Source organism: Manis javanica, chromosome 15, assembly GCF_040802235.1.
Source record: "Manis javanica isolate MJ-LG chromosome 15, MJ_LKY, whole genome shotgun sequence".
Classification (NCBI taxonomy): domain Eukaryota; kingdom Metazoa; phylum Chordata; class Mammalia; order Pholidota; family Manidae; genus Manis; species Manis javanica.
Window position 1 is genome coordinate 80571532 of NC_133170.1, and position 21547 is coordinate 80593078.

Consider the following 21547-nt stretch of genomic DNA (forward strand, 5'->3'; position numbering starts at 1 on the left):
CCACTGACGGCAGGCACCCTGCTCACAGCTGCTCCAAGTGCCCCAGTGGTCACTGCTCATTTGTCACAGCTGCACCTCTCAACAATCCTTCAAGGAGAAGACAATTGTGCCATTTTAACCGGTACACCGACTAAGGTTCCAAGAAGTGAACATGCAGGGCCCAGGCCGAAGCATTCTGGTTCTCATCTCCGAAGGGCAATCGCTGGGCTTGGCCGTGGTCTAAGGCTCTTGCACCTGAGGAGGGACTTGTCTGCCACCCAGTGCCTCACATCCCACCAGTAGTGTCACCCATTTAACGTAGTAGCTTTAATGTAGCAGCAAGGGAGTCTAGCAGAGTGAAAAGAGCATTGGATTAAGGAAATTAAAACCTGGATTCCAGTGGTACTTGTGCTGTCAATCATGTCCTTGGCTGAGTCTGTCCCATCAGCTGTCCTGGGCCCAGCGTTCCAGGAGTAGAGATGGGGGAGGGTGTTGGACTACAGTATGGCCCCCCACAGTGTGGGGGATGTGCCCTGAGAGGTTATTTTAGGGGGACATGTGGACCTGGCATTAAGAATTACCTAACAAAAACACTGCTTCCTTTCTGATCACATTCCCAATTCTAAACAAGAAGAAAATCTCAGTTTGGTGCTGATGTGTCTTTAACACCTCCCCTTTGGCTACGTCCCTTTTTAATAGAAAACAAACAGGCTTCAGGCTCAGAGCCTTGTGCTTCTCTGTTTTCATTGCATTTCAGTTTAAAGGCATCATCTATTTAGGGCAAGTGAAACGCACAACCCATTTACGATATCAGTATAAAGTGTCCTTTTTAAATGCGTTCCTTTAACTTGAAAGAACGAGTTGATATAAAGAAAAGCACTGAATACATGCGGGCATCGGTGGGCGTGAAATTGGGAAACTTGCAAAGTGGAAGGTGAATGGTAGATGTGGGGAAGGCCCCAGCCGAGGGGCTCTCTTGGGGCACGTGGCGGCTGCCAGCTGGGCAGCCTGCTCATCATTAACGATCCCACTTCACAGTTTATAAAAGCTCCTGCCAGGCACAGTCTCAGGTGATGCATCCATGCCGAGGGACCCCACTTTCAGGGTCTTGCAATCCTCACGGGCTGTAGTGGGCATTTAGAGGCATCATTAAATTGTGCTGTATATGTAGCCTGAGAGGAGGGCGTGACCTGAGCCCCACGGGCCAGAGGAGGAGAGGAAGGCTCACAGAGGCTGGGGGACTTGTCTGAGGTCATAACCCCGCGTACGAGTGCCCTGCAAACCGGAAGTCTACAGTCAGGTGTCAGCAGGGCCAAGGGCTCTGGGGAAGGAGGCTTCCTCTCCTCCGCCCCCTCCCGCTGGCTCCATACGCTCCTTGGTTTGTGGCTGCGTCCCTCCAGTCTCTGCCTGTCTCCCTGTGCCTTCCCCTCTGTGTCATCCCTCCTTCCAAGGACACCTGTCATTGGATTTAGGACCCACCCTAGTCCAGGCTGATCTCATCCTTAACTACATCTGCAAAGACCTTTGCATAATAGTCACATTCACAGGTTCTGCGACACTTTTTGGAGGAAACACCAGCCAACCCACCACGAGCGGGGTCAGGATTGATAGTCGGAATGGAGTGTTCTTGTTCTCTCCACTCTACACACACACACACAAGCCCCTGTCCCCTGCCTGTGGCACCCTGGGCTGCCCATCCTGCTGCCCTCACATGCAGGGCCAGCTCTCAGGGCGGCCTGGGCCCCACACAAGCCCGCACTCCCGTTTAATTAGGACGGAAGACTGAGCTCTGCTCAGTGACACCAGCATCAACCCACCCACCTGCCTGGGGACCCATCTCTTTGAGAAAATTTATGGTCATAATTTAGCAGGTGAATTACGGCTGTTGGCACCTGAGCTATGAGAGTTGCCTGGGCACATTACACCCACCCGCTGGTGCCCCTTGATGCCAGAGCCACCCTCACAGAGCCTGTAAGACAGGAGGTGGCAGAGAATGGGGACCCCCAGGAGAGCCATGGAGCCCCCAGGACTGCGGTGGCCTCCAGAGCTGGGTTCCCACCCAAGAGCTACCTGGCTGGGCGAACTGTGAGGGGTCGTGTGCCCGTCCCAGGTGCCAGCGGCCTGATGACACCAAGCGCAGTGCCCGGAGCAGCAGCATTTGTGTAGCATCTACAGGATGATTAGAAATGCAGAAACCTGGGATGCCACACTGAATGCAGGCCTGCTTGTCAGCAGCACCCGCCCTGGAGAAGAGTGAGCAGTCAGGGCTGAGAAGCGCTGGCAGAAGGCACAGGCCAGAGCCCAGCCTATGCAGGCCCAGGCCGCCTATGAATGCAGACAGCCCCCACGGCCCGTGACACACTCATCAGTACACATATGTGCCTCCCGCCCCCGCAGAGACACACCACGCTCTGCTCCACCACCACCCTCACACATTTCACACATGCACAGAAGCACGCGCTGCGGGCTGCCCACACACAGCACACACTCCTCATGTACCTGTGCACCTCCTGTGCTCCACTCCGGGACGTCCCGCCCATGCAGGGATTTCTGGCAGCTGAGAAAGATGGCTGGAGGCTCCTTTCACATGCATTCGTTCATTCATCAATTGTTTACTAGCCAGCACCTGAGTGCCAGGTGCTTACCAGGTGCCTGTGTGCGTAAATGAAAGTGGAGACGAGAAAGGAGGAGTCGCTGGCCTCCGCCGGGTCTGACTGATGCACATATACAATGACGGGGGGGAGAGGTGGACCTCTCAGCCTGTGGGGAGAGGTGGACCAGAGAGACTTCCCATAAAGAGACCTGAGCTGGATCTCAGTGACTAAGGAATGTCCCCGGTGGCGAAGTGAGGAAGGGCGTTCCTGGCAGAGGGAACAGCAGAAGCCAAGGCCACGTAGGTGGTGCAAGGTGGATGCTGTGCCCTGATGGGAGGCAAAGCCCCTAACCAGGATTCAACCCTCCTGTTCTGGCAGGCCAGGCCACCAGCCAGGCCACCCTCATCTCCTCCTCGAACCCCAGCAGCAGCCTCTTCACTGAGCTTTGTGCTGGACTCCAGTCTCGCTCCTTCCAGACCCGTCCACCTCCCTTGGAGCCACAGGGATACTCCTAAGGCAAATCTGATCGTATCACCCTCTGCATACACCCTACCTTGGCTACCTAGTGACCTTGGACTAGAGACCAAACTTTCCACGGCCCTTAAGTTCTGTCCTCTCTTGTATCCAGTCGAATCTGCAATGCTGTTTCCATCATCCCCAGAGTGTGTGTCTAGCTTCCTTCCCTTTCTGTGTGCTGTTCCTTCTGCCTGAGAGTCCCTTTCCCAATTCCATTCTCCATCTATCAAACTCCTACTTACCCTACAAAACCCATCCTGCCAAAGATCTCCTCATTCACAGCACCTTGTCTGACCTTTCAGCCTGAGAGGTGCCTGGGAAGGGAGTCTCGGGCCAGCAGTGGTTTCCTAGAGGAGGACAGGCTCTCTTCCCCCTTCCTCAGTGACCTCCGCTCCCTCCCGTGATGACAGACCAGCCTTCTGTCCACCCAGCTGGGACCTGGACACGGGTTTTGCCAGCTCTGCTCTGTGTAATTGCCCTCTGTAGCTATTTTCAGCCTCCCTGTGCTCGGTCGAGGCAAAGATGCACTCAGAAGTGAAGTCCCAAATTAGGTTGCTTGGAATTCCAACCCAGCACAGTGAACAGATCCCAAACACTGTTAATTATGTTTCCCGTGGCCAGTGTACACAGAGACCGATCGATCCGCCCCGCGCTGCCAATTATGGAGGCGCTGCAGCACCAAGACTCCTGGGGCGGGGGCAGGGAGGCTTGGGCACCAGTGGTGGGAGGGCCTCCAGGGACTTCCTGCAAAGCTTCGCATAGACCCACCAGCCTGCCTTTGAGGCGTGGCACCCGCAGGCTCAAGCCGGACAGAGCTGGGCACTCAGACACAGAGAACAGGCGGCCATGAGAACCTTTCACGTGGAAGGAAGCACATGGCCTGATTCTGTGGGTGCTGTGCTACATAAGCACTAGAGTCAGAGGTGTGTGTGTGTGCACGTATGTGCAGAAGACATAACCTCAGATGCACGTGTGTAAGTGTGTGCAGGGGCATGCCTAGAGGGATGTACGTTTAAAGGCATGAGCGTATATGTGCATGTCTGAGAGCTGGTGTCCTTGTGAGAGGGGGTGGGTGTAGGTGTGGACCCAACTGAGCGTGTGAATGTGTGTGAAAATAAAAGTGTGCCCGCGGATGTGGGAGGCAGTGAGACAGTGAGCATGAGGGTGACAACATCCCTGAGGCAGTGTGTTTGTGGGTGGGAGGGTGGGCTAAGTGCAGGAGCACATGTGTACAACTGAAGAGGCGAGTGTGAACAAAGGCAGTGTGTGGCTCAGGACGTGTATGACAGGCGTAGGCAGGAGGGTGATCGGTACTGTGCGCAGGTGGTGGTGAGAGTGGGCATGTTGGTGAGAGGTGTGTGAAGGTGCGTGGGAACACTGATCGACCGTACTCTTAGGCATTGATCTTCCCTGCCCCTTCCTGATGAGGGACCCTGCTTCCTGGTGTCCTTCAGGGCCATGTAACTTGCTCTGGACAATAAAGCACCAAATTTAGAGGGTTGGCGTAGAAGGCAAAGTGCGAGGTGCCTGGGAAAGTGCCTGAAAAGCATAAAGCAAAGGCAGGCAAAATTTCTCGATAAAGGGCCAATGACTCTAAGCATTGTGGGCCATGAGGTTTCTGTTGTTTGCTGTAGCACAAAAAGAGCCACAGACTGTACATAAATGAATGGCCATGGCTGTGTTCCAATAAAACTTTATCTGTTGGGCTGTGGTTTGCCAACTCCTGATTTAAAGTAACATGCAGATACCAAGCCCTCCTTAGCATTCCTGACCTATCCTCTTTTCTTAACTCTCCCCACTTTCTTTATCTCCATAGCCCACCGGAAAACAATGTCCTTTCTGGGCACCCGTTTTAGAGATGAGGAAACTAGGACATTAAAAGGGGAAGACACACTTATTATATAAAAAACATAAATAAGTAAATAAATAAATAGAAACACACAAGTGGGTATTTTTTTTAACTACTTATTGAAGGTATGAATGGGCCTTGGAGATACAATCTACAGATAATACTCATGCCCCAAACTGTTGATCCCATACCCATGGCAGACATCACTAATCAACCCCAGAATGCTTTTCCGTGAAGCATTGATTTGGGTTCTAAATTCTCAAGTCAGCATCCCTCACAGCCACCTCCAATCAATGTAGACTCATAAGAGGAAGTGGGGTTTAGCTCATCCTACTTATTTTGTGGATGAGGAAATGGAAGCAAAAGGTCTCCTGAGGGGTCTATGTGGCCCAGCTGGTGCCCTCTGGCTGCCTGCTCCGCCCAGCCTCTCCAGAAGCTTCGGGGAAGGCCTCATCCAGCTGGGCAGGAGGGGGTGCCAGGGAGGAGCACAGCTGGGCAGCTGGCACGGGCTCATCTCAGCCCTTCCCAGCCCATCCAGGCCGTGATCGCCACTCTGGCGACGTCCCTTCTGCTCTCCGCACGCCTGCTCCCCGCAGCTGCTCTTTTGAAAGCCCTGCATGGGAAGCTGTTGATGCATCTCTCTGTTCCCTTTTCAGACTATTGTCCTCTCATCGGCGCCAGCCGTGTTCTTCTCTTGGCCACTTAATTAACAGTATTATTAGTGCTGAGAGGAAAGAGTCACTCTGATCCTTTCTCATAGCAACTCGCACTTGGGAGTTTGAGCCACAGGCAGACAGGAAGCAGAGGCTGGTGCCAGGAGAGGCCCCCCTCCCCACCTCCAGGGCCCTTTACTTGCCAGTGCTCAGCTGGACTGCTTGGCCCCACCTCCCCAGGACAGCTAGTGAGGGCCTGGGAGAAGGGTCAGTGGGGGAGACGGCTTGCAACACACCTGTCTGGAAGCACCCCAGCCGGAGTGATAAACCCCATTCTGAGCTATGGGTGCAGGTTAAGTCTTTGCAGAGAAATGTTAGGGCTTAGCCCTTGGATGGTCTCAGAGCCCAACAGTGTCCTGACCACCTCTGTGCAGAGAAGGAGCAGAAGTAGAAGAAAAACATGCCCAGCAGCTGTGTGACATTGGGCCAACCCACTACCATCTCTGTGCTCAATTTCTTCTGTGCAGAAAGTGTTTATGATGCATGTGCTCCAGGGCTAAGCCACCCACGTATACCATCTCACCTATGGTTTGCTCTGGTAATCTCCTGCTACATAATGGATCACCTTAAAACTTAGTGCCTTAAAGCAATAACAAGCATTTAGTCTGCCTGAGAGTCTGGAATTTTTGTGGGACTCAGCACGGATATCTCATCTGCTTCCCACAGCATCAGCAGAGGCAGAAAAACTATGGAAAAGAGGATCAACTTCAAAAATAGTTCATTCACATGGCTGGCAGGGTGGTCCTGGCTGTTGGCTAGGGGCTCAGCTGGGTTATATATGGAGGGTCTCCATTCATCTCCACAGGCTGCTTGAGCTTCCTCACAATATGGTGGCCAGGTTCCAACAATGAGCATCCCAAGAGAACCATGCACAAATGCATGGCATTTTTGTGACCTAGTCTCAGAAGTCAAAGCATTACCTCCGCTGTACTCTGCCAGCTGAGGCCATCACAAATGCCACCCAGGTTCAAGGTGGGGGGACTCCACCTCTTGATAAGGATGTGGTGAGGTTTTACAAGGATGTGAGGCATGGGAAATACTGTGACCGTCTTTGGAAAACAGTCTGTCACATTCTTCAAAAAACGGTGAGGTAGGTACAATGATTATTCTCATTTCACAGAAGAAATGAGGTTCAGAGAAATTAAGTAATTTTCCAAAGTCACCCAGCTAAGTGGCTGAGCAGAGATTTAAACATATACAGTCTGACTTCAAAACTTACAGTTTTCAAACATTTTATTTTTCTTTTCAGCTACAGAATATTTCTTCCTCATAAAAGCTTCCAGAGGAGTTCTGTGGAAGACAGGTGGAAGAAAACAGAGTGAATCAGTTTGCTGTGGCCCCCACACTTTCAGGAACTTAGGATTCCAAGAAATGGTTTGAGAATCTGCAGGGACGCTGCTCCCCAAGTCCCACCCAGGCAGCAGGACAGCCTGCTCCGTCACCCAGCTGGCCTGCCTGCGCTCGACCCTCCGCCCCACTGTCTCGTCTTGTGAGCCTCCTGAATCACTGAGCCTCCTCCACATGAATCCTAGCAGCCCCAGTTGCTTCTCCTTGCCCCCAACTCCCATCCCATCTCCCAGGTCTTCTTGGAGGTGATGTTTAAAACAAACAGCAGCCAGCCACGTAAGGGAAGTTGGAGGATGCATGGTCTGAATAGAGGGGTCAGCGAGCACGGAAGCCTGAAGGGCAGAGTAACTGGGCCACAGAGCATGAGCCAGAAGCAGCGTGAGCTCAGACTGGCGGGAAGGGCAGGGGCAGAGACTGAGGGGCTGGGGGGACAATGGGGTGCAGAAACGTAGAAGGGCTTTGCACAGGGAAGAGCCATGATTGCATCTGGCCTTTGGGAAGGGGCCTCTGGCCATGGTATGGACCAGGGCTTGGGAGGAGGTGCTGCACTGAAGGGGGTCTGGCCATCCTAGGGCTGGAGGGTGGGGGCAGCACCATCAGCCCTCGAGGCCCAGTGGAGGTGGAAGGGCAGCTGGGACTCGGGCTGGGAACAGAGTGGATGATCGGTTCTGGAGGGGGCCACCATTCCTGCTTCCAGGAAACCCCCAACAAGACAGCTCCCGGGACAGACAAGCCTGCGATGTGAGGACGAGTGAGTGACTCACCGGTGCCCCGCCCCAGGCTGCCAGTTAGGCTGCCTCAGCGTCAGCCCGTCAGCCCGAGGCCTCTGGGGCTGCTGCACGTCACTTCCCGGGAGGCCTGAGGTGTTCCTTACGCGGTGGCTTTGACATGAATATGTTTTAACTATAAAAAGAGCGGTTTAAAAATAGCCACCTTGTCACAAGGTGTAGGGAAAAAAGACACCCCCTCCCCACCCACAGGAATGAGGTGGAAAGTCACTGCCTCTCAGAGCTACATGGGTCAACACCCACCCCTCTCCCCACCACTCCGAGCTGGCAACTTTGTGGAGGTTGGCTGACACCCCTCCCCGAGCTCCACAGTCTCCTGCTTTAGGCAAATCATCTCGGGGATCAGTGACGTCTGCCAGCTTCATTCTCCCTCCGCTCAGGGTTCAGCAAGGGTAAGGCAAACACGCCTCCATCAAGAAGCCAGCTGGTGATGCAGGAATGCCCGTGGGGGTATTGCTCACAGCCTGGCTCTGGGCACAAACGCACCTGGGTTCAAATCCGCCCCCCTCCCTCCCTGGCTGGATGATCTTGAGCAAGTGACTTAACCTTTCTAGGCCTCAGTTTCCACATCTGTAAAATGGGGTTCAAAACACAGGGAGACCAGAGAGGCACTGGGGGACCTGCATCAGGAAGGCTGGAGCTGGAATCCCCCATGTCTGACATGCAAGCCCAACAAGTGTCCATGTCCCATCAAAACGAGAAAGAGCACCGTCCATGGGGACAGTCTGGGCACCTTCAAGCTGCTTGATTAATGTTCCATTTAGTGCGATAAACAATACAATTACTCAACTCCTGCGAACTCCACTCTGAACGGGGCGGGCAGGCAGGGTGAGTGGGCAGGACGGGCCTTCTGAGGCAGCCCTGTTATTAATTACAGCCACTTAAGCACAGTCTGGAAACCTATGTCACACCTTCTCAGCTGCTGAGAGGGGGAGAGGTGGGCAAAGATGGGGTCTCATGGGTCTTCATTATGGCGTCCAGCAAAGTGGGCACAGCCACAGAGACTTAGGGAAGAAAATCCCCCTTTCTCCCTCACTGTCATTGCCTGTTCTCAGCCACAATAAATCCATGTAACAAAATAATAACATAACTTCAGTGGCATCCAGTGCCAAGCATTTATTGCTCAACATCTAGAGGGGTTGGGCGGGTGACTCGGCCACTCGTGGCTGGATTCACTCTCGTGTCTGGGATTGGCTGGCTGTTGGCCGATCTGGGCTGGCCTCGGTAGCACCACTGTGTTCCCTGTGCCTCCCGTCTTCCAACAGGCTAGCCCAGGCTTATTCTCATGGCATGTGGCAGGGGTCTGAGAAGAGTAGAAACTGCAAACCCTCCTTAAAGGCCAGCTTAGAACTGCCGTAATGCCATTTCTACGACATTCTATTGGCTAATAAGTCACATGACCAAGCCTGGCTTCAAGGGGTGGGAAATGAACTCGAAGTCTAGAAGGAAAGAATGCAAAGCTATCTCATAAAGAAGCACAGATAGGGAAGGAGGTGGGGGAGGAGGAACTGCGGGCTTTCTCGTGCAGTTCAAACCCCACCAGCCCCCTGTAGAGAATTTACAGGCACCAGTTTTGGAACAGTGTAGGCATTCTGGCTCTGCCATTTGCCCATTGTGTGCCCTAGAGTGAGTCCCTTGACCCCTCCGTACCTTCACTTCCTCATCTGTAATACAGGGGTAATATTAATCATTACCAAGGGATGCAATAAAATAATTCCGACAAGAGGCTTAGCTCAGTGACTGGCACAGCATCGAGTTCTTGGGAAATGGAGATGATTATGGTTATTAATATCTGTAAATAAGAATATTAATACCCATCTAGAGAGCAACTCTGAGGAACAATGAGGGTAATGAACCTTGGAACCAGGAAAGGCTTGCATTTATCAACACTGTTTTAGTCTTAGGAGACAGAAACACAAGCCCAATCAGCTTAAGCAAAATAGGAGGTATACCTGGTGCTCTTGTCACCAGAAATCTGGTGAGGAGGACAGGTGTGAGACAGACCTCCAGGATGCCAACCTCACCTGGACATTTCCTTTGTCTTCATCTGCTTCTCTCTTTACTGCACCTTCTTTGTCTCAGACCAGCCTCTTCCCAGAGCGCGGGACACGGTCAGCTCAGGGCTCACCTCTTCCTCCAGCCCAAGAGCAGAAATCCCAGGGAAGGGATCTGATTGGCCCAGTGTGGCTCACATGCTCATCTTTAAGCCAATCACTTGCAGTCAGAGGGTGAGCTATTTGACGGGCAGCCCCCATCAGAAGTACATGTTTAGAAGAAGAGGCATATGCCTGGAAGGAGAGGGGTAAAGCCCGAGGGCCTGCTTCAGCTCTGCCCACTACTCTCCAGGTCTGCCTGCCCCACGTGACAGACAGAGAACCCCCAAGTCTCAGCAAAGTCAAGAGGCTCGCTCAAGTCCCACCACAAGAAAATAAAACCTCACTCCTGACGCTATGGGCCACCGTGTCTCTCAGAGGGAGGAGTCCCTCAAGCTCAGGCAGCCCTGCCCAGCACACCCACCCAGCCGGGCTGAATTCTCCTGCGTCTTGGTCCCTGCCCATGTGTCCCTGGCGCACGCACAGGATGAGCCGCGGCATCTGGTTGCTCATTCCTGGACTGGTCGCCGCCGCCAGTGCTGCTGGCCCGTTCTGCCGAGTCTTGGAGTTGTCAAACATCTTGGAAACGATCGCCCACATATTTTAGGTCCAGCCAAGGCAGCCTGCCTTCGTCCAGCATCATTTGCTGCATATTCCAGAAGAAATTGGATCCATATGGAACGAATTCCTCCACATTCATCTCACACGGGCCAGACTTTGGCACAAAAGGGCTGAAGGCTGTGGTATGGCTTCTCCTCCTTCCCTGGGGACAGAGCACAGCCCCCAGTTCCAAGGGGATGACAAGCCCTGCAGAAGGTGGGGCTGGTGCCTTCAAGGTCTACGACCCATAGGGTCAGAGCAGGACGAAGGCTGGGGACAAGAGAAACCTGCCAGCTCCGTGCCCGGGGCGTGGGGAAAGGCTGGGGTACAGCCTCTGCCACCTGCTGCCTGGAAGCAAACACCGTGGGGACCAGAGCTCAGCACTCAGGGGCCGGGACACCCAGCTGCCCGGCCCCACTCCCGTTCTAAAGCTCGGTGGCCACGGGAAAGCCTGAGTTTCTTCATCTGAAAAATGGGGATAAAAATGGAGCCAGTCCCACTAGACAGTGGTTCATAATAATGCGATAAAGAATACAATAATAAATGTTAGTGGGTAGAGTTATTTGCGCTGTTACCACCACTATAGCCACCATCATCGGCCAGCGCCACCACCACCAACATCGTTAAGTCAGCAGCAGCAGCAGCATTATTATCCCCATATCGTCATCGTCAGCGTCAGCATCCTCATCACCATTCGGTGAAGCCCAGGTGTTAAGCTAGCACCGACGTCCTCATCCCCAACACCGCTGGCCTCCTCAGGTTCACTACCGTTTTTAACCTGGATCCCAGTAGAATCTCTTAACTATCGACCTGCCTCAAGGGTCACTCCTGCCAAACCCCCTGCTCCTGCTCAATGTCCTTCCATGACTCCCATCGCCCATCAAATAAGCCCCACACCCTTTCTTACGGCACCGGGGTTCCTCCCTCTCAGGTCCCTTCCACTTTATCACCGACAACGTACAGTCTTCGTCACATCAGATGGGTTCCCTCCCTCCCAAATACGTCATGCCTCCCCGTGCCTCCAGGAATGTGCACCAACTGCTCCTCCACCCAGAATGTTCCTCCCTGTTCCCTGTCAAGCTCCAAAAGACCCTCTTGGGCTCAGCTCAAATGGCTCCTTCCTGACAAAACTGTCCCTCAGTTCAGCAGGACAGCATTGCCCGCAGAGGGAGGGCTCTGTGCTTGTTGGTCAAGAAAAGGAAATGAGCAAGAGCTGAGAGAGGTGTTAAAGGTGCCTTAGTACCGCGAGGAGTCTCTCCCTGAGGTCGTGAGAGGGGTCGGAAGGAAGCAGCTGGCTCACTAGGGGGGATTGTGCCCCACCCTGCAAGACACACTGGCAGGAATGATGTGCCAGGCAGGGTGCTTCGTGCAGGAGTGTGCCTCCCCCACCAGCCTCTCTGAGCAGAGCCAGCCCTGCACTTCCAAGGGGCCTGCCTTTTCCTGGCTGAAGTTGCATCATTTATCCTTCTCTAAAGCAGACATTCCTAGTTCAGATCCTGACTCCACCCTTTCCGGTCTGTTTCAGGACTTAGTTTCCTCAACCACACAATGGTTGGTTGTACTGAAGGACCTCAGGGAACCCTTCCTGTCCCAAGCAAGGACACACAGGCTGTGGACCTGGCAGACCCACCCACCCACCCTTCACGTGAGACTGGGAGCAACTCTGCAGCTTTGCGGGAAGCTTCTCCCCTGGCTCTGCTCCCTGGGGGCTCGCTTTGAGCCTCAGCAGGGGAATGCCCTCTCCCCTCTCCCCTGCACAGGGCTCTTGTGCAGCCTGAATGGTGCTCCCTGAGCACAAAGACTGGCTCAGGGGACGCCTCGGCCAACACAAGCTGTGTAGGGCTCGTGGCCCTGCTGACTCTGCTCCAAGGGTCCAGTTGCCTGGGGCAGAAGAAGTGGCTGGAGAGGGAACATAGCCAGGCTAGGAGCCTGGAGGGACCACACCAAGGCCCACCAGCAGCCCTGACACTCCTTTAAAGCTATAGCCTGCGTGACAGAGCATTTGGTTGGAACCTTTAAAAAAAAAACAGATCTCAGAAACAACGCAAGTGACACCAGGAAATGAGCTGCAAATGGTGCCTGACTCCCAGAAGGGTGACCCCCCCAGCCCAGCTGACCCACTGTGCCCCTTAGGAGGGTGTCCCAGGGGAGCCAGCCAAGCAGGAGGACCCAGCCATTTTCCAGAGCAGAGGAAAGGAGGGAGGGGGCAGAGTTGCCTGTTACCTGCCAGCTGAGCCATGACGGCCTCAGGCCACCCCAGCTACTCACCTGCTGGGTGTCAGGTGCTGTTCTGGGGATGCCATGAGGATTCGGTCTGATCCCTCTGGTCCAGGAAAGTGGCAGAAGCTCCAAAACTACAGTGCCTTATAAGACAGCTCTAAGTGAGGTTTGTCTGTCTCACTGGCTCACCTCCTACTGTCCTTTCTGCTCACCTTCCACATTAGCCACACTAGCCTTCTTGCTGTTCTTTGCAGACATTAAGCTCTTCCTGCCTCAAGGCCTTTGTACTTCCCAGTGTCTGTGACTGCAAGACACTTTCTAACTTCACCTCTTCCAGAGAACTTCTCTGATCACCCATTACATAGTAATGCAGACCCATTGTTCTTTGTTAGAGGACTTAGTTCACATCCTTCATAATTGTTTACATAATTAGTGACCATGTGTTGGCTTGTGTTTGCTTGTTAAGTGGTGGAACTGGGTTCATTTATTCATCTGTGTTTCACCAGGACATAGTGGCCTGCTTGGAACATAAAGGTACTCAAATATTTGTGGGATCGAGAAATGGAATGTTCTTTACTTAGAGATTGAAGAAACAAAGAAAAGGCCGATTGAGCAGGGCTCTGAAGGATGAGTAGGAGTTGGCCAGGTGGGGGAAAAAGAGGTAATGGAGGCAGAAAGAGCAAAGAGATGTAAGCATACAGGCCTGTTTAGTGCGGCCAGTTGGTTCAGGGCCCACGGGTGGGCTTCTGGTGGCCTGGTCTTAAACCCTGTCCCCTATTCACAATGAATCTGGGGGAGTCAATTCAGTTTTCTGAGCTCAGTTTCCTCATCTCTAAGATGGCACGGTTGGATGGGGACTTGGCGTGAAGATGCACAGGCTTGGCAGTCTGCTGTCCTCACAGTCAGCTGGATAAACAAAGGAGCTGATATTTTCATGCAAAGACTTGGCTGAGGAAGAGAGGGAGAGAGAAGGAAAGAGGAGAAAGAGGAAGGAAGTGGAGAGGCGGAGAGAGAGAGGGAGAAAGAGAGAAAATCTGACACATCTAGGCCATGAGGCAGGGCTGTCAGGGACTCCTTCGCTCTGTGCCGAGAGCCAAGTTCCAAGGAGAAGTCTTGGCTGGGGGCCTGGCCTAAGAATTGACAGGTGGAGGATGGGATTTGGAGTCACCTGACCTCTGAGTGTCTCCTCTGGGGCCGCTGGCTCAAACCTCCCTCTTTGCCTCTACCTCCCCCCTGCAGGGTTCTAGGCCCCAGCAGTTTTCCCCTGAAGCCCTTTCTAACTGCTAAGCGTTTGCCTAGGCTGTGTTCTCTTCCTGAAATGCCCTTTCTCTAGCTCCTAGAACTCAGCAAACACACAGCCTGTCTCCAACAGCACCTCAGTCAGATGCTGTCACTAAATGTCCCACCCTCTGGCCACTTATCAACGGAAGCTCAGAGTTGTGGCTTCTGGTCTCAGGGTCTGGAAGTTTCTGGACAGTGTATCTGGGCTTGGAAGAGAAGGGCCTGTCCACCAGATTGGGAGTTTCTCAAGGACTGAGACCGGATCAGTCTTCCCTGGCACACAGTAAAACAGCTAGCATTTGTTGAATGAGTACATCAGCAAGTGTTGGACTGTAAGAGGCAGGAAAATGACTGGCCTCCGTAAGCTCAATCCCGTTTCTGTTCCTTACCAGCATCCCATCCCCATAAAGCAAATTGACTCCAGTCCCAACATGGGGACACTGAGGCCCAGGGAGGCTCTGGTTTGGGCATACATGACTTCCTTTGGGCCCCTGCCTCTCCCTCTGGGCCTCAGGTTCTTCAACTATAAAGGAAGCAGTGCCCCCGGAACAGTGCCAGCTTCATCAGCATGCACCCTGTACAGCCCATAGGACCGGACCCCACAGGACCCCGCGCCTGGTTCCATGTTTTGCTGTCACTGTCTTAAAATTCTTAATAGTTTTATCTTTGAATTTGTGTTTTGTAAGCCAAGGCCATGGGACAATGGGCACACGTGTGAGCTGATGAGATACGAGCAGTGTGGCGTGTCCACTGCTATTTCTTGCTGCCTGGTTCCCATATCACCTTCTGGATGGCCCATGAGCACAAACTCATGGCCCTGCTAGGCTTGGAAGTTCAGTGAGATGCAAATAAAAACAAGGTTCTGCTCTAAGATTGAGAAAGTGGGGGTGCTGCCAGTCCCCAGAGACCCCCCTTTCCACCTGAACCTACTTCAAATGCAGAAAGAAGGCCCTCTAAGAAAACGTGGACAACCGAGGCACTCTATGGAATCCTTTCTGATTCATGTTTACTGATGCTGGAAATGATGACAGAAGAAAAGGAAGTGGAGTCACCCCTAATCCCTCTTCCTTTCAATCTTGGCTCATTCATCAGTAAGTCGAAGGTAGAGCGTTGGGAAAATGTGCATGTCTCAAGAAGTGAGATAAAAACAGTTGCGTTCCTTCTGGGTAGCATTTCCCCTGCTCTGGTTAAAACGAAATACGTATGCATGCATGAGCTACAAATATGAATCGTGTTGTTTTGGCGATTCCACACACCTGAATTAAATGCTCTTATCCTTGTCCTTAAAAGCTGGCATTGCACAGTTTTAAAAAGTGGTGAAACTCATGCTACTAACTTAAAAGTTTAATGTTTCTTTTCTTAGAACTACATTAAAAAGCAAATAAAAACAGCATGACAAGTGGAGGGAGAAACTGCGGAAGAAACGGAAAGGCTTCAGATTTCAGCGCCTTTTCCTGTGCTTGGAACAAGGGACCTGCATTTGCACTTTGCATGGGGCCCTGCAAATTAGGTGGCTGACAGGCCTTGAGCTGGCAAGGTGGCCAGCCCAGCTGAGCCTGGGCACAGGGCCTTCCACCCCCAGCCCGAGCTGGCCTGGCTCCCCACCTGCCTCCCCACTGTAAGGGGTCAGCAGTCACGGAGACAGGGCTGGGACTGGAGAGGGTCTCTCCACCTGGCAGGGAAGTCAGAATTCCAGGGCCCACACCCAGAGGACCAGATCAAAGGGTCTGGATGGGGGCCTGCACCTCCGTGGTCTGTTAACCGCCTCTGTGCTCCCTGCCCCAAGTGGTGCAGCTGCTCCCCACTGGGGACAAACTCGGTCCCAAACCCAGAGAGAAAAGCCACTTGATTTCAGGGCGTGAGCTGCTCCAGGTGCCTTCCACACGAGCAGCGGGGAAATTCGGTCCTCTGGACACCCTCCGAAGGGCTCCTTGAGTCCATTTTATGGTGGAGGAAACTGAGGCAGAAGCAACCTAGCTCACCCAAGGTCACAGGGCCAGCAGGAGGTCTGACAGAATTCAAGTTCAGGCCCACCCAGCCCCCAGCATCCCACGTAGCCCTCCTCCAGCCCCCAGCAGCACCAGGCGCTGGGCCGCCATGACTCGGACGCCACCCGCCCGCTCTGGGTGCCACCTAGGAGTCACTTCACGCCCAGGACTGTCTGCTGACCTTCAAGGCGGGCATGACCACGGTGTCCACTTCACCATCCCACCCCACATCCGCCGTTAGTGCGGTATAGGGACGGGTCTCTGAGGAAGCCTAGTGCTGCAGGGGGAAAACACTGACGTCCTCATCCTTAAACAAGGTTTGATTTCTCCACAAACCTCGGGTTCGTGTAGACGCGGGTGCAGACTTCACCCCACAGACCCCAGTGTGAGCTCCGTGGCACAGGGGCTTTGCTCTGTTCTGCACCGGGTCCCCCACGCCTGAAGCAGCGTCTGGCACATAGCAGGTGCTCAATAAATACTTGCTGAATGAGGGAATTATAGTATTAAAGGATCACACTCTGCTATGGGCAAAACTGAAATCCAAAAAAGTTCTGAAAACATGAAGTTCTCAGATTTGCTTGCCTGGAGGTCTTTATTTCTCTCACCGAATGAGAGTATTCTGATGGCTTCTAATATTTGATTGCAGCTCTCTGCGGGTCACTGAGCACGTGGTATAGGCCCTACCTCCCCTCCTTTCTAAGTTCTTCCAAATTCTGGATTTGGAAGCACAGCTGGCCCCAAGGGTTCCATGCAAGATGTTGGCCTTGGTATCTATGTCAATAATATTCAACCCCATACCCTGTAAATATGACAATTATGGGCAACAAGCAGCCACCATGAACTCTCACTGTCCCCCAGTACCCATTTCTCACAGATGGGTAAGTGGAGGCTCCCAGGGGCAAAGTCCTTGGGGTCAGGTGGTGTTTGGGTGGCAAAAGCAGTCTTGTCAACTCTTGTCAGTCACTCTGCCCTGCACCCTTCCCCTCCCCCACAGCCTGGCCTTAGCGCCTCAGTGAGTCCTTTGTCCTCCCAGGGGCCCAGGACTCCTGACCGTTCCTCCTTGGGACAACGGCTGGACAAGGGCAAGCTGCTTGGGGCAGCTGGTGGGGGCTCCAGAGGTACCGCCGGGAAGAATGTGCCCCAGCGGTGAGATCCCCGTGGGGTCAGGCTCCAGCCCGCGGGGAGGGGCTGATGCTGGGGACAAAGGCCAAAGCCACAGCTCACAGTGGCAGTGATCTGGGCGGTCCCTGCAGCCCCCAGCCCTCATCTGGGTGCCATCCCACTGGTCAGACCTGCAGGGCTCCAGCTCCAAGCAAGGGGAGGGGTCCAAGAAGGGGGAGTCAGCACCTCCTGCTGGAGGGCAAGAGGGGAGACTGCCAGGAGCCCTGAGCCCATGGGGGGCACAAGAGCCAGGGGCATTTTCCTCCCAGCCTCCCCCCCCACCTCCTTAGCGAACCAGCCACAAGGATAGAAGATTTGGCCAGGCCCTGCCCTGAGCAGGGAACAGAGCATTTATCCAGTGACCGTTGCACGCAGGGCACAGAGCACAGCAGGGTGAGCAAAACAGCCCTGGCCCCCTGAACCTGAAAGGTCCAGATTGGCCTGCGGTCTGCCACCGACAGACTGTGTGGCCTCAGGTAAGTGGCTGTGGTCTCTGAGCTTCACTTGAATCATCCACCGGGGGCTGAACAGGCCCGGCTCTGTACTGAGCATGGTTGACTCCCCATGGCCCTGGGAGGGGGAACTGCCACCTCCTGCTCAGGTGGCCTTGGCCAAGTGGCTTCACATCTCTGTGCCTCAGCTTCCTCCTCTGTAAAATGGGACCCACAGTAGAGTCTGTCTCCTATGGCTGCTAATATAACTCGTCAGTGCAAATGAAATGTTTAGATGAGGTCCCTGCATGTAGCAAGCAGCCCACGAGGGTTTCCTACTATTGATTATTAGCGCCTCTGTTTTTTAAAGGGAGAACCTGAGGCACGTGATGCCATCAACAGCAGCTGACATGCACCAAATACTTGCTCAGAACAGCCCCTATGCAAAACCCTCTTACTGCACTTAATCTTAACATCTGTGCAGTAGGTGCTAAAACCAGTCCCATTTTGCAGATGGGGGAACAGAGGCCCAGAGACCAGCCACCAGCCAGTGAGCAGGATTTATGCTGATGGGCGATCTGCCACTGAACCAGGTCTTCTCCCTGTCACCTCCCACATCACAGGATGCGGCTAACGCCTCTCTCTGGACAACCAAGGAGATGCTGCCAGACCCAGATTCCAGTTCCTCCCAGATCCCCACCCTCCCAGGAAAAACATGGTGGCCTCAGGGCCTTGGTAGGAGGGGTGAGGTTATCCCTGTTTGCTCAAATCCCTGTAAAAGGTACACGCAGAAGATGATGAGCCCCTTTCAGTGCACAGGCTCCGCGCTCTGATCTGCCAGCCACTCACCTCCTGGGTGACTTTGGCCCATAGATTGCACATCCCTGGGCCTCACTTTCCTCATCTATCAACTAGGAAGGATTCTGAGGCCCTCACTTCCCAAGGCTGAGCGCCGAATGTGCGGCGTGAGCACCCTGCCAGCACTTGGTGTGCGATAGGTGATCAATAACCTTTGGCTGGACAGGTTCTGGTAATGGGCAAGGGTGTACCCCCAACTCCCACTGCAGCTCCCCATTTCCAACTCTCCCCCTTTCCTAACTTTCTTTCACAGAAACCTGGCCTTGGGAGGCACCTGAGGCAGCTTGCTGCTTTAGCCCACTTTTCGGGTGGGGAGACTAAGGCCCAGAGAGTGGACCCTCTGCCAGTTAGAGAGGAATTTGGCACTGGCCCCCTCGCCCCATCTGTTCAAACCCCACCGCATGTCCTGCCCTGCTGGACTGGGGCTCTCTGGTGGCTGCAGAGCAGCAGGCACAGTTTTGGATGGGAAGCCGGGCAGCCTGAGTTCAAACCCCAGGAAATGGGGACAGGAAGCCTGAGCTTATCGTTGATGCATGGGAAGTCCCTGGGCATGTGCTCAGTGAGTGGCAGTCAGTTTCAGCAGCAGAAGCTTGCCATCTCCTCCCAGTCCCAGAAAGCCAGAAGTGGCACTGGGAACCCCAAACCATTGATAAATAAAGTGGAGCTCCTAGCTTGTCAGGTGTCCCCAGAGCCTGGCGCTGTCCCCTCAAGCCTGGCAGGCTCTGCACATGCAGATCCCTGCGTCATCTCCCTCAGCAAAATAAAGTGAGTGAATGGCTGGCATGCACTGAGCTTTGACGGGAGCCAGAGACGCAGAACCTGGGAGGCAGGTCAGGCGCAGGTAACAAGGCAGCAGGTGTGGCCCTGAATCAAGACCGAGAAACTCAAGGGATACTATAGGACCCCAGGAGAGAACAGTGAGGCAAAGAGGATGCTGGGAGCTTATTTTGGTTTTTGTCTTTAAATGCACCATAGTAAGAGGTTCAGAGGATGGGGACTGGGTTCTGGAAGCCTCTTTCTGTTATGCTTCTCTACAAACCCTGGGCCCAGTGGAATAGTTGTCATTGTGACCACCTCACTGTTCCTCCAGTGTGAAGAAGATGCTGCCACCACAGGGCCTTTGCATGTGCCATTCCCACTGCCCAGATATCTGCTTGGCTCCCCTACCTTCTCAGGTCCTGCCCCTGGCCTTCTTCAGGGAGGCATCTCTGAGAAATTTCTTGTCACCCTCTATTTCCTTCCCCAACGGTACTGGTCTTCATAACAGGGCTCACTCATGCCCTATTGTGTTTCCACAAGCACAGCCATTAGCAGCCCCAGGAGTGTACATCTGCCAGAGTCAGAGTCTGAGCAACCAGCTCTGACCGTGACGGGAGCCCCATTCTCCACCCCATCAAGCACTAACCTCAGCAGCAGCCAAAGGTGAAGTGGCCACCACACAAGGAAGTGGAATCATCAAGACCCCTTTCATTCTACTGCTATTTGATGAGGCTCTTCTGTGTGCCAGGCCCTGTGCTGCAGGTACCAGGCTATATTATAATTGCATGAGGGTCTTTATCCCCAGCCTATCACACAGTATTATAATTACAGAATTTGGATCACTCCCAATCACTTCCAGATCAAGATCAGGTCAACCTGGTCTAGGGGCAAAGGCTTAGCATCTACCACAGCCTCTATCTCCACTACACCAATTGTGGCATCCCAAGCAGAGTCCTTCCTGCTAATCCCCTTGCCAGTTAGGAAAATCTATGCTTCACTCTGGTCTCAAGATTTTTTCCTAATCTTTTGGAAAAGAAAGTGGGATGGGGCATCCTTCTTTGCATTTTCCCCCAGCTCTCAAAGATCAGAAGGTCCACCTGACTCCTTCTCCATCCCCACCCCTGAGACAGCCCCTCAGCCTTCTGGAATTGTGGAGGAAATATGATGAACTCCTACTCATCCTTCAAAACCCCACCTGGACATGACCTGCTGCAGGATGCCTTCCCTAATTATTGGGTGAAGGTGGCAGTCAATCTGAGGCATGTGGTGGGACATCTGACTAAGATGGTGTTTCTCTGTCAACACAGAAAGGCCGGCATGCAAGATGTACCAGCCCACTGCTGGAGCCCTCCCCTGGCCCTCCCTGGGGCCAACGTACACCCAAATGTTGCAGCCCCCAAATCACATGTTCCCACCCCACCCTACCCTCAATGACGTGCCAGTCTGTGGTCCTTCCAGTTCTCGGGCCCTCGGAGACATGAAATCACTCATTCATTCATCCATTTACTTCACATTCACCTGAAGTCTTCCAAAAGCCCACACTCAGTGCCCATCAATCTCTCACCTTTCTTCCCCACCTTTAGTCCTGAACATGATCATATACCACTGTCACTTTGTGCAGGAGACCTTTAAAGGTTAAAGAGATTTTTAAGCTCCTCCAAATTAAAGTGAATATAGCAGTCTTGTCCTAGAAACTTTACATTCTGACAAATACATCATTGCATATATAACGAAAACTTAAAAAGCTGAAGGGAAGAAATATAACAAAATTTCTCCCAAATTAGGGTCAATTTATATGCTGAGATGAATACAATGAACTCCTATTCATCCTTCAAAACCCCTCCTGGGCATAATTGGCTGGAGGACGCCTTCTGCAGTTCTCCTACATGGGATTCATGAATCTCTTAGAGTGACAGTCATCCTTTGTACTGCCATGGGTTTTTGGACATATTCCCCTAACTTTAACTGTCAATTTACTTGTCTTCTTCCCCCCACCCCCCTCTTTATATACTAAGGTTCTGTAATAACCTCAAGTCTGAGGCAGCAGGTTCCAGAGTGAAGCAGCTGCCCAAAGGGTGGCCTATGGGGCCACCAGAGCTTTTACAGGGCCTAGAACAGGGCTGGTGTTCACAGGAACAATCAAGCTAAGTGTTATTTGCTCCATTTTAGAGGCAAGGAACCATAGGCCGGGTTTAACCAACTTGCCGGTGGCACATGGCCATAAGCAGAAGCAGCAGCATCTAACCAACACAGGGCAGCCTGACTCTAAAATGCTGCCAGCGGTGCCAAGCTCCGTAATGACACCAGGCTAACACTTTATGCATATGCAGCCCTCCTATGGGCTGCGTCCACACACATTGCCTCCTACAA

General features: G+C 53.2%; 1 long non-coding RNA gene across 1 annotated transcript; it reads right to left on the reverse strand.

The window, feature by feature from the left end:
• Positions 1 to 6866: 6866 nt before the first annotated feature.
• Positions 6867 to 10956, reverse strand: LOC118967451 (uncharacterized). The gene is made up of 3 exons (XR_005054495.2): positions 9811 to 10956; positions 7763 to 7901; positions 6867 to 6941 (listed from the first exon to the last, which is right to left on the reverse strand). It is a non-coding gene; the product is annotated as an uncharacterized lncRNA (long non-coding RNA).
• Positions 10957 to 21547: the final 10591 nt, after the last annotated feature.